We start from the raw sequence: 12,613 nt of genomic DNA on the forward strand, positions 1-12,613 counted from the left end.
TCCGGTGCCTGAGGAGTTTTGTCTGTGGCTCGTCCTGCTACAACAGGACACAGCCCAGAGGTGCCACCTGCAGCTGCCCTGTCCCCTCTAATCCCAGCTCCACCCTGCCTGCTCCCGTCCTTCCTCCAGGGGGAACATGGACACGCTCAGATGAACTCCAGCTTCTTATGCCTGAACTGGGGAAACTGAAGCCCCATGGGACCAGGGGTGCCACTGGGCATCAAGGGAGGAAAGTTGAGCCCCGGGGTGATCTGGGAACTGGAGGGAAAACACGTGGGATCTGGGCAGGCATTGGGGCCTGACAGAGCAGAAGTGAGGAGAGGGTACCAGGAGCTGCAAACTCGGTGCCTCCAGGACCTATTCGGATAAAATAAATGGGTGGAACTGGAATAAGACAAAGTGGGGGTGAGCTGTGGCCAACTGGAAAATGCTCGTTGCAGCCACAGCGTTCCATTAAAAAAGCAAAAGGAACCTGCCTGGCTGAGTCTTAAGCTCCCCCTAAACCCAGAAATGGGTTAGCCCTCCAGTATCCTCCAGCTCTGAGAGCTGGGGAGGGCACTCCATTACTGGGGGAACAGGAAATGGATCCTGGGCACTCTAGGGCAACACACGCCCTCCTTGCAGGGAAATGGATTTCCAGGCAGGGGAGATGCATGGGCAGAGGTGGCTCGGATTGTTTGCTGTAAGATTTGAAGCTGTGATCAGGAGATGGGCTGGGTCCAGACCACAAAATGGTAGATCGGAGGATTTGGACTCTGTCCCATGAGTGAGCTGGAAATCAAGCTGGAAAATCAGATAAGCTTATTCGCAGCTTCAATCCAGTCCGTTGCAGAAGGATGCATTTGAGGGGGCTAGAGCAGCTGCAGGGAGGCCAGGAGGAGCTGTGGAAGAGGACTTGAGTGTGGGTCGTGGCCATGGGGTTTGGAGAGAAGTGATACAGTGTCTTCAGAGCTTCAGAAGGCAGAGGGAGTTCGATGGCTCAAGGCAGTTGGAAGAGTTGGGTGTGACTGAGGGGGTGGGGAAATGGGGCATGCGTGGCAGGCAAGGACTCTTATGCATCACCTCCCAGTCCCTTGTCCATCTGGCTACACTTCCTCTTTGCCTGGCCAGCCTAGGACCAAGCTGGGATCATTTCCCCAGGATGCCCCACAGACAATGGCAAATGTGCCCATCATAGCAGTTTGTTTAATGAAAATGATATGCTGTTGTGAGTACGGGATGTGCCAGCAATGCTGGCTACTGCATGAGACGGGAGCTAGCAGGGAGCACCTTCATCCAGGGTGTGCAGGTCCCCTTCCCTCAGTTAATGCTCGTGGGGGTGGGCGTTAGCCTCTCCACTTACCGAAGAGGAGACTGAGGCTTTATGAAGTTAAGAGAGCTGCCTAGGGTCACTCATCAATAAAGTGGTGGAGGCCAGTCATGGTGGCTCACACCTGTAATCTCAGCACTTTGGGAGGCTGAGGCAGGAGGATCACTTGAGCCCAGGAGTTCAAGACCAGCCTGGGCAACATAGTGAGATTCAATTTCTATTTTAAAAAAATTATCCAGCTGTGGTGGTGCACACCTGTAGTCCCAGCTACTCAGGAGACTGGGGTGAGAGGATCGCTTAAGCCTGGGCAGTTGAGGCTGCAGTGAGCTGTGACTGCACCACTGCACTCCAGCCTGGGTGACAGAGGCCCTGTCTCAAAAAATAAATAAATAAATATATATATAAAGTGGTGGAGCAGTTTGAATTGTGTCATTCACTCATTCAATATTTAACTGAGCATCTACTATGTGCCAGGCACTATTCTAGACAGTGAACATACAATGAGTAAACAGATAAAAATCTCTGTCCTCAGGGAGTCTGTATGTTGGGGTTGGGGTGGGGGCGGGGAAGAATAGACAATGAAAAAATACTTAAGGAAAATATGTAGACACCAATTGTCAACTCCCCTGATGGCCACCAGAGGGCACTGCAACCACGCGGCCCTCCGTTCGTCTCTAATTCCAGCTCCCTTTCCGGATTCCGAAGACAATAGCCAAGGAGGCTATCAATACGCAGCATAGCATCTGCTCAAGAATCAACGCGAGGAGGCATTGGCAGCAGTTTTTTCTCCACCCACTTTTCCAGCCTCATCCTCTCATCAGACCCCCATCCAACTGCCCAGGGTACCCCTGTGACTTTTCAAAGCCCCGTGTACTCCAGATTCACCAGCTACTCACATTCACTCCCAGCCACCCATCCCCTCCCAAATACTGTCTGGGTTACCCACCAACCCCATCCATCCGCTCACCTGATGCCTGTCCTCCTCCTCACCCACCCACCCGCGCCCCTCGCCCCTTCCACCTGCTGTCCTGCCCACCTGAAACTGGCCAAATTGTCCCACAGATTTTTTTTTTTTTTTTTGGATAAACACAGAAATTGACATTCCTGGTCTTAAAGCTTGAAACTTAAATTTGCCTTATCTGAGTTCCTTCCCCAGGAAACTGACCCTCAGGCCTCCCAGATAGCATCAAGGAACTGAAACTCCTTTTCTTTACCCCCCTCTAATTCCTGTTTTCCCACCCACAGCTACATTTGCTCCCCACTATATAAACCCCCAATTGGAGTTTGTTGGAGAGATGGATTTGAGACTTATCTCCTGTCTCCTTGGCAGATGTCATCTGAATAAAGCCTTCTTTCCTGGCAATACTCATTGTCCCGGGATCCCAAATCAGCTTTCTGTGCAGTAAGCAATGGGACCTAGACTGAATCCCTGGCGTTTCGGTAATACACCCATCCATCCTGTCCACCCCCACCCATCCTGTCCACCCCCATCCATCCTGTCCACCCCCGACCCATCCTGTCCACCCCCGACCCATCCTGTCCACCCCCTTGTGCTTCCATCCACTCATCACTCTTCCCACCCCTCCGCCCACCCACCATCCGATGCTACAGAAGCCCGGAACTGGGGCACTCAATCTAGAGGTCAAAGATGGCAAGAGGTCAAACCAGATTGACAGTGAGTCACCTCAGTGGATATGAGTTTTAGTGTGCTGAGGCCGTGAAAGGTAAAAGCATTTAAAAACAGCAAGGCCAGGCACGGTGGCTCACGCCTGTAATCCCAGCACTCTGGGAGGCCAAGGCAGGTGGATCACCTGAGGTCAGGAGTTCAAAGCTAGCCTGACCAACATGAGGAAATCCCGTCTCTACTAAAAATACAAACTTACCTGGGCGTGGTGGCATGTGCCTGTAGTACCAGCTACTGCTACTTGGGAGGCTGAGGCAGGAGAATTGCTGAACCCGGGAGGCGGAGGTTTCAATGAGCCGAGATCACACCACTGCACTCCAGACCGGGGAACAAGATTGAAACTCTGTCTCAAAAAACAAAAACAAAAAACCCACAAGAATTAGCCAGGCGTAGTGGCGGGTGCCTGTAACCCAGCTACGCAGGAAGCTGAGGCACAAGAATCACTTGAACCTCAAAGGCAGAGGTTGCAGTGAGCCGAGATCATGCCACTGCACTCCAGCCTGGGCGACAGAGTGAGACTCTGTCCCAAAAAAAACCCAGAGCAAACAAACAAAAAACACAACGGCGAGACATTCTTAGCAAACCAACTATCTGCAAACAATTCAACGTCGGATCTTTAAAAAAATCCCGCTGTGGCATTATGCTGCAGACACATACATTAATTTATGGCTAGCCCTTCAAGACAACCAGGTGGGTAAAATTATGTAAATGTTCACCGCCTCTATACTTTGTTTCAATGACTTCCTGAGTAATTGATTGTTTTGCCAATTACTCAGCAACATTTAAGACCTGCTTCCGGAGGCCCTAAGTAGCTCAGCATTCTAAGACCGAAGTACTGAAGAAAATCTGCCTGTGTGGCTGGAATAACATCTCCATCCGTCACTGTACACATCAGATTTAGGCCAGATAACGCAGGCTTTATTTATTTCAGGTACGCCTTGCGCTTCAGATCATAGGACTCTAGTATAGCACCCCCAGAAAATTATCACGGGCAAAAAAATCATAATACATACCTCTAGTTCAGTGGGTCCTTGGATAACCTCTTTCCTCTCTCCTAGTTCTTCAGCTAAAAGATTCAGGAGCCTTAGCAACAAGAAGGAGCTATCCCACAAGTTGCATTATTCTAGATATTCGGACGCTTTTTTTTTTTTTTAAGCAGGGGTCTTGCTATGTTGCACAGGCTGGTCCTGAACTCCTGTCCTTAAGTGATTCTCTTGCCTTGGCCTTCCAAGTAACTGGGATTACAGCGGTGAGCCACCGTGCCAGGGTTTTGGATGCTTTTTTTTTTTTTTTTTTTTTTGAGACAGAGTCTCTCTTGTCGCCCTGGCTGGAGTGCAATGGTGTGATCTTGGCTCACTGCAACCTCTGCCTCCCGGGTTCAAACAATTCTTCTCCCTTGGCCTCCCAAGTAGCTGGGATTACAGGTGCATGCCACTACACTCAGCTAATTTTTGTATTTCTAGTAGAGATGGGGTTTCACCATGTTGGCCAGGCTGGTCTCGTACTCCTGATCTCAGGTGATCCGCCCACCACAGCCTCCCAAAGTACTGGGGTTACAAGCGTGAGCCATCGCGCTTGGCCGGATACTTTTTAACCAAAGGAAAAAGCAAGCATCTTTATTGGAATAATATATCAATATATGCAGGTAATCAGACAATACCAGTCAGACAACACTGACTTCTTTTTTTTTTTTTTTTTTTTGAGAAAGGAAGGAAGGAAGGCAGAAAGGAAGGAAGGAAGGAAGGAGGGAAGGCCGGAGGTGGTGGCTCATACTTATAATCCCAGCACTTTTTGAAGCCCAGAAGGGAGATCACTTGAGGCCAGGAGTTTGAGACCAGCCTGGGCGATATAGAGACCCCATCTTGACAAAAAATTTAAAAATTAGCCAGGCATGATAATGTGCACCTGTAGTTCCAGCTACCCAGGAGGCTGAGGCAGGAGAATTGCTGGAGCCCAGGAGTTTGAGGCTGCAACCAGCCGTGACTGCACCACTGCACTCCAGCCTGGGCGACAGAGAGATACCCTGTCTCGAAAATAATAAATAAAGGCCGAGTGTGGCGGCTCACACCTGTCATCCCAGCACTTTGGGAGGCCGAGGCAGGCAGATCACCTGAAGTCAGGAGTTCAAGACCAGCCTGGCCAACATGGTGAAACTCCGTCTCTACTAAAAATACAAAAATTAGCCAGGCATGGTGGCAGGCGCCTGTAATCCCAGCTACTTGGGAGGCCAAGACAGGAGAATCGCTTGAACCCGGGAGGCGGAGGTTGCAGTGAGCCAAGATCGTGCCATTGCACTCCAGCCTGGAGAACAACAGCGAGACTTCATCTCAAAATAATAATAAATAAATAAATATGTAAAAAGTCCCTTAACTGAGGTCAGGCGCACTGGCTCATGCCTGTAATCCCAGCACTTCGGGAAGCCAAGGAGGGTGGATCACCTGAGGTCAGGAGTTCAAGACAAGCCTGACCAACATGGAGAAACCCCATCTCTACTAAAAATACAAAATTAGCTGGGTGTGGTGGCGCATGCCTGTAATCCCAGCTACTCAGGAGGCTGAGAGAGGAGAATCGCTTGAACCCTGGAGGTGGAGGTTGCTGTGAGCCAAGATCACACCATTGCACTCCAGCCTGGACAACAAGAGCAAAACTTCATCTCAAGCCCCTTAACTATAATCTAAGAAACAAAAAATATTTAATTTTTATTTTTTGCATGATCTGCTTAGTTTTCTTAATAAGCTGTGAACCAGAAAGGGAATTTGCTGCGGTTTGGCAGCCTTTTAGGTGGAGGATTATAGTGAATACATTTTTAGATTATTGGTATAGTAACTTCCCCAAAGGATGTAAGATTTTGAGGACTAAACGAAGTCCTGCACTTTCCATTCCAACCTAATTAATTCCAGTGAATGAAACATTCATTGGGGAAAGCACAGAAGATGCAGAAGAGCTGCTTACATGACCTGAGTCAACAATTCAGTGACCCTCTGCGTATAATAATCAAAATAGGGCCAGGCGCAGTGGCTCACACCTGTAATCCCAGCACTTTGGGAGGCCGAGGAGGGCTGATCACCTGAGGTCAGGAGTTTGAGACCAGCCTGGTGAAAATGGTGAAACCCCGTTTCTACTAAAAATACAAACAATTAGCTAGGCATAGTGGCGCACACCTGTAATCCCGGCTACTCGAGAGGCTGAGGCAGGAGAATCGCTTGAACCCAGGAGGCAGAGGTTGCAGTGAGTCGAGATCGCGCCATTGCACTCCAGCCTGGGCACCAAGAGTGAAACTTGGTCTCAAATAAATAAATAAATAAAAATAAAAATAGAACAATAAAGTCCATTCATAAATTTTCTAGCATAGTTAACTTATCCACCTCCTCTTGCTTTTCGTTAATTAATTTAGTTATCAGAGTCCAAAATGAAAAAGTAAAAAATATCCATTCACTCTCATTCCCATGAGGTAACCACGTTTAAGGAGCCCTGTGTTTTTCGTCCTCCTGGCATCTACACTTGAGTGGAAAAGATGATCATTTGGGGTTTTAAGCGCTATTGACTCCCTGATGTGAAGAACAAAGAATGTATCTCACTCATTCTTTTCTTCTTCTTTATTTTTTTGTGCTGTTTTTATTGGTAGTCTTCCTACTAGTTATCATTATAACTTTAAATGATATATTTAATCCCCTTTTCTTGAAGCATTGTTTTTATTTTTATTATTTTACTTGTATTTATTTATTTATTTATTGAGACAGAGTCTCACTGTGTCACCCAGGCTGGAGGGCAGAGGTGTGATCTTGGCTCACTGCAACCTCCGCCTCCTGGGTTCAAGCAGTTCTCCCCCTTCAGCCTCCCGAGTAGCTGGGATTACAGGCACCCGCCACCATGCCCAACTAAGTTTTGTATTTTTAGTAGAGGTGGGGTTTCATCATGTTGGCCAGGCTAGTCTCAAACTCCTGATCTCAAATGATCCACCCACCTTGGCCTTCCAAAGTGCTGGGACTGGCCGGGGATGATGGCTCACGCCTGTAATCCCAGCACTTTGGGAGGCTGAGGCGGGTGGAAATCACAAGGTCAGGAGATCCAGACCATCCTGGCTAACACGGTGAAACCCCTTCTCTACTAAAAATACAAAAAATTAGCCAGGCGTGGTGGTGCATGCCTGTAATCCCAGGTACTTGGGAGGCTGATGCAGGAGAATCGCTTGAACCTGGAAGGTGGAGGTTGCAGTGAGCCGAGATGGTGCCACTGTACTCCAGCCTGGGCGACAGAGTGAGACTCCATCTCAAAAAAAAAAAAAGCAAAAAACTCCACAAAGTGCTGGGATTACAGGCGTGAGCCACTGTGCCTGGCCTGAAGCATCGTTTTTAAAATTCAGATATAATTTACATCGCATATACTTCACTGCTTTAAAGGGTTCAGGCTGGGCACAGTGGTTGACACTTGTAATCCCAGCCCTTTGAGAGGCTGAGGTGGGGGGGATCACTCAAGGCCAGGAATTTTTGAGACCAGCCTGGGCAACATAGTGAGACTCGCTGTCTACCAAAAAATGTAAAAATGAGCTGGGCAAGATGGCACACACCTGTGGTTCCAGCTACTTGGGATGCTGAGGTAAGAGGATTGCTTGAGGCCAGAAGCTCGAGGCAGCAGCGAGCTGTGATTGCACCACTGCACTCCAACCTGGGAAACACAGTAAGACCCCTTCTTCTTTTTTTTTTTTAGATGGAGTCTCGCTCTGTCGCCCAGGCTGGAGTGCAATGGCGCAGTCTAGGCTCACTGCAACCTCCACCTCCCAGGTTCAAGCGATTCTCCTGCCTCAGCCTCCTGAGTAGCTGGGACTATAGGCGCCCACCACCACGCCCAGCTAATTTTTTGTATTTTCAGTAGAGACGGGGTTTCACCACATTGGCCAGGCTGGTCTCGAACTGCTGACCTCATGATCTGCCTGCCTCAGCCTCCCAAAGTGTTGGGATTACAGGCATGAGCCACCACTCCTGGCCAAAACTCCTTCTTAAAAAAAAAAAACAAAAAAAAAAATCCTTTTTTTTGTTTTTTTTTTTGAGACAGAGTCTCGCTCTCTTGCCCAGGCTGGAGTGCAGTGGCGCAATCTTGGCTCACTGCAAGCTCCACCTCCTGGGTTCACGCCATTCTCCTGCCTCCATCTCCCGAGTAGCTGGGACTACAGGCACCTGCCACCACGCCTGGCTAATTTTTTTTGTATTTTTAGTAGAGATGGGGTTTCACCATGTTAGCCAGGATGGTGTCGATCTCCTGACCTCGTGATCCACACACCTCGGCCTCCCAAAGTGCTGGAATTACAGGCGTAAGCCACCGTGCCCGGCCAAAAGAACATCTTAATAATCCCAGAAAGATTGGGTGCAGTGGCTCATGCCTGTAATCCCAACACTTTGGGAGGTCGAGGCAGGTGGACCACGAGGTCAGGTGTTTGAGACTAGCCTGACCAACATGGTAAAACCCCATCTCTACTGAAAACAAAAAAATTAGCCAGGCATGGTGGTGCATGCCTGTAATTCCAGCTACTCGGGAGGCTGAGGCAGGAGAATTGCTTGAACCTGGGTGGCGGAGGTTACAGTGAGCTGAGACTGTGCCATTGCACTCCAGTCAGGGTGACAGAGTGAGACTCTGTCTCAAAAATAAATAAATAAATAAATAAATAAATAAATAAATAAATAAAATAACCCCAGAAAGAAACTCCCTTCTTGTGACATCAAGTACATCAAGTACTGGCCTCTCAGCCAGTGGCAACCATTATTCTACTTTCTGTCTTGATGGATTTTATCTACATAGAATTGAGGGAAGAGAGAACTTCTCATACTGTTTTATGTTGTTTTATACTCAGTACCTGTTTTAAGAAAAAACAACAAGAAAGTAAAACCAAAGACAGGCAGCCCGGCGCCAGGCCCGAAACCAGGCCTGGGCCTGCCTGGCCTAAACCCAGTAGTTAAAAATCAACTCATAACTTAGAAACCAATGTTATTCATAGATTGCAGACACTGTATAGAAGAACACTGTGAAACTCCCTGCCCTGTTCTGTTTCTCTCTGACCACCGGTGCATGCAGCCCCTGCCACATACCGCCTGCTTGCTCAAATCAATCACGACCCTTTCATGTGAAATCTTTAGTGTTGTGAGCCCTTAAAAGGGACAGAAATTGTGCATTCTGGGAGCTCGGATTTTAAGGCAGTTGCTTGCTGATGCTCCCAGCTGAATAAAGCCTTTCCTTCTACAACTTGGTGTCTGAGAGGTTTTGTCTGCGGCTCGTTCTGCTACAGAATCATACAACACATGGCCTTTTGTGCCTGGCTTCTTCCATTCAGCATGTTTCTGAGGGTCATCCATGTTGTCTGTACTTCATTCCTTTTAATGGTTTCCATTGCATGGATATACTACATTTTCTTTACCCATGCTTCAGTTGATGGACATGTGGGTTGTTTCTACGTTTTGGCTATTACGAATTATGCTGCTATGAAAATTCATGTACTGGTTTTGGTGTGGGCACATGTTTTCAATTTCTCTTGGGTGTATACCTAGGAATAGAATTAGAAAATCATGTTGGCTGGGTGCGGTGGCTCACGCCCGTAATCCCAGCACTTTGGGAGGCCAAGGCGGGCGGATCACGAGGTCAGGAGATAGAGACCATCCTGGCTAACACAGTGAAACCCCGTCTCTACTAAAAATACAAAAAATTAGCCAGGCGTGGTGGTGGGCGCCTGTAGTCCCAGCTACTCGGGAGACTGAGGCAGGAGAATGGAGTGAACCCGGGAGGCGGAGCTTGCAGTGAGCAGAGATTGCTCCACTGCACTCCAGCCTCGGCAACAGAGCGAGACTCCGTCTCAAAAAAAAAAGTCATGTTTTACTTTTTGTGGAACTGCCACACTGGTTTTCAAAGCTGCTGCTTGTACATTCCACTAGCAATGCACAAGGGTTCCTATGTCTCCACATCCTTGTCAACACTTGTTATTGTCCGTCTTTTTAATTATAGCCATCCTAGTGAGTGTGATGCAGTATCTAATTGTGGTTTTGATCTGTGTTTTCCTAATGATTGATGACGTTGAACATCTTTTCATGTACTTATAGAAGTTATTAAAAAATTACTTTAGGCAGATGGAGAGGAAAAGGGGTCCTTGGAAAGTTGTTTCTTTTAAAGCAACTCCAGAAACGTTTCTGGTTTACCAGGAAAGCCCCGGCTCTTACAGCCCAGCCAGCAACATTTGATATGCAAATGCAGACCATTAGAAACTGGGTCCACCCAAACATGGCGATTCCCACCCTTGTCCTCTTGCCCGTGCCCCCACATGTGCCTGGCAAATGGCTACCCCTACATATCCCCCACCTGTGTAAAACATCATGGTGCCCTGCATTTGCATCTTAAAAGGCTAGGGTGAGAGGGCCAGTTTTTTCGTGGGCTACATGAATGACATGCCTGGTTAAACCAATCCCCTAAGCGCTATGCAAATTAGACAACACCTCCTCCAGCCTCCTCATATACCCGGTTGGTATGCCCCGCATTTGTGGTCTCCTCTTTTGGCTTTGGAGCCCCCCTCCCTCTGTCTCTGTACGGGGGTGCCTTCTTCTTTTCTTCTTCTCCCTTCTTTCCTGCCTATTAAACTCTCCACTTCTTAATACCACTACACGTGTATCTGTGTCATTTTATCCAATTTGCATGAGACAAGAGCCCTGGTGCCCCTCCACTCATCAGAGCCGTATCATTTTGGTGCATGGGCCAGGAAAATCCAAAGTACAGCCTTCGTTGGAGTGGTGAGTATGGGAGCAATCCTAAAATCTGTTCTATCATTACGAGGCGCTCTTAGCCTCTATATTAAAATAAATCAAACGGGCGTCCATCAGCCTAATACATAGGCTTAGCATTGGCTGCCGTACAAAAGACTCGGATGTGAGGCTTGCTGGGGAGAACTTGGAGAATCCCCCATTACCCACAGGTACTGGGAATTTTGGCCATGTTTGAACTAGCTTCTTTTTGTTTAGGGATAACGCTCAAAATCCTAAGGAAATTGAACACTCGAACAAAGGATTCTTAGCAAAGCAATTTTACTTCTGCACAGAGGGTTGCCTCCTTGGCCAGTTGCCATGAGAGCACACCTGAACAAAGGGGCATGAGAGCCTTTATTTGCGATGCAAGTCCTGCCCCTGTACCCTTTCCTCATTGGCTGGGGTTGGGTCATACAATCTAAACTAATCCCGGTTGGCTAAACATTTCATTTTTTAAGATAGGGTGGGCACGTAAAAACAAGTGGAGAGGAAGGGGAAGGGGTGTCTGTAATGAGCTAGAAAGTTAGTCATTTTTCCAAATAAGGAAAGGAATGTGAGCTGGTACTGATAACGCTTGGTACTGTGGTGTGCCTGGGCATCTAACAAAGGCAAAATGGAAAAGGAGAAAGAAGGAGAAAAAAGGGGGGGGGTAACTATGAATTAAAGAATGAAAGATTGATGAGATTATTTGAAGAGAAACCTCATCATATTCCACATTTTCACAGGGAGACCTTGCCATCATGCGAGGCTGGGAAAACTTCTGAGGCAACTGAGAATTTCTGGTCAGGGCACACTCTGGCATGATTCAAGGGCCTCTGGACCGGACGCAGCCTCCGACAGCCGGGTGTTGGCAGAGAATCCTCAACTATCCTGTGGCCAAACTTTCTTTCTGTCTCTATCCATGGTCTCTTACCCTCTCTGTGTGTCTAATGTGCAGGGATCTTTACAGTTCAGGGAAACAGGTCTGCTAGAAGAGATTGTGAATCACGGCAGCCAGTAACTCAATAAACGTTTCTCTATGGTTTCTCTGGTGAGCACGTGGTATTTCTAAGCCACCTAGTGGCAATAAAAATCCTCTTCATGAGACACATTGCTGGTTCTCTACGGTACATTGCAGCTTCGCAACTTTTCCATTTTGCGCTTTTTTACTGCTATTTCTGTGAACGGGAAGGCTCTGCTTTTAACAGTTAGGAGTCAAATGTCTTCTGCAGCCAGATTTTAGTCCTAATATTGTCCCATCAGTAGAAATTGGCCATTTGCTTCCTACGTTCTTTTAAGGCACCTATTCTGTCTCCAGTTAAGATAGTACTTAATTAGTAAGGAAATTTTAAGTCTGGAAGTTAACCAGAACCATTTTCCTATGGGTAAATGTTTTATCATAGGCCATAATAGCAGGATTTAGAGTTCAATCTAGCATGCCCCCTCCCTTAAAGGGGTCTTGCCCAATTACATGATTTTTCTTGAAATCCATTTTTTTAGGAAGGCACAAAGGCCACACAAGTCTGGGAGGTCAAAGAGAAATAAAAGGCAGAGGACTAAGGCTGCTTGGGGAAAGCGTGACTAAGGCTCAAAAGTTGAGTTCCTCTGATGTCATGGCTTGGAGGGTCACGCCTGCAGTCACAGGTCACTGGTGGCCCATTTAAATAGGTGCTGGGAATCCAGAAACCACGGAGAGAAGATAGTTGGGGGAACTCCCCCTACTGCTTTTGTCTCCAACCTGGATCACATACCAAAAGGAAGGAGACTAAAAGAACGCTTTTATTCTCACTTCTCTTTCTAGATGGGAATTAGATCATGTATAACATGCACTGCCCTCGAGTGTATTTTAAAGCACTGAGACTCCTT

The 12,613-nt window shown here is 47.6% G+C and overlaps 1 long non-coding RNA gene across 1 annotated transcript; it reads left to right on the forward strand.

Annotated features, from left to right (window-relative positions):
* Nucleotides 1–10,506: 10,506 nt before the first annotated feature.
* On the forward strand, nucleotides 10,507–11,792 carry LOC106633899 (uncharacterized). The gene is made up of 2 exons (XR_001337245.3): nucleotides 10,507–10,756; nucleotides 11,494–11,792. It is a non-coding gene; the product is annotated as an uncharacterized LOC106633899 (long non-coding RNA).
* The last annotated feature ends 821 nt before the right edge of the window (nucleotides 11,793–12,613 follow it).

This window comes from Pan paniscus, chromosome 18, assembly GCF_029289425.2.
Source record: "Pan paniscus chromosome 18, NHGRI_mPanPan1-v2.0_pri, whole genome shotgun sequence".
In the NCBI taxonomy this organism is placed as follows: Eukaryota; Metazoa; Chordata; class Mammalia; order Primates; family Hominidae; genus Pan; species Pan paniscus.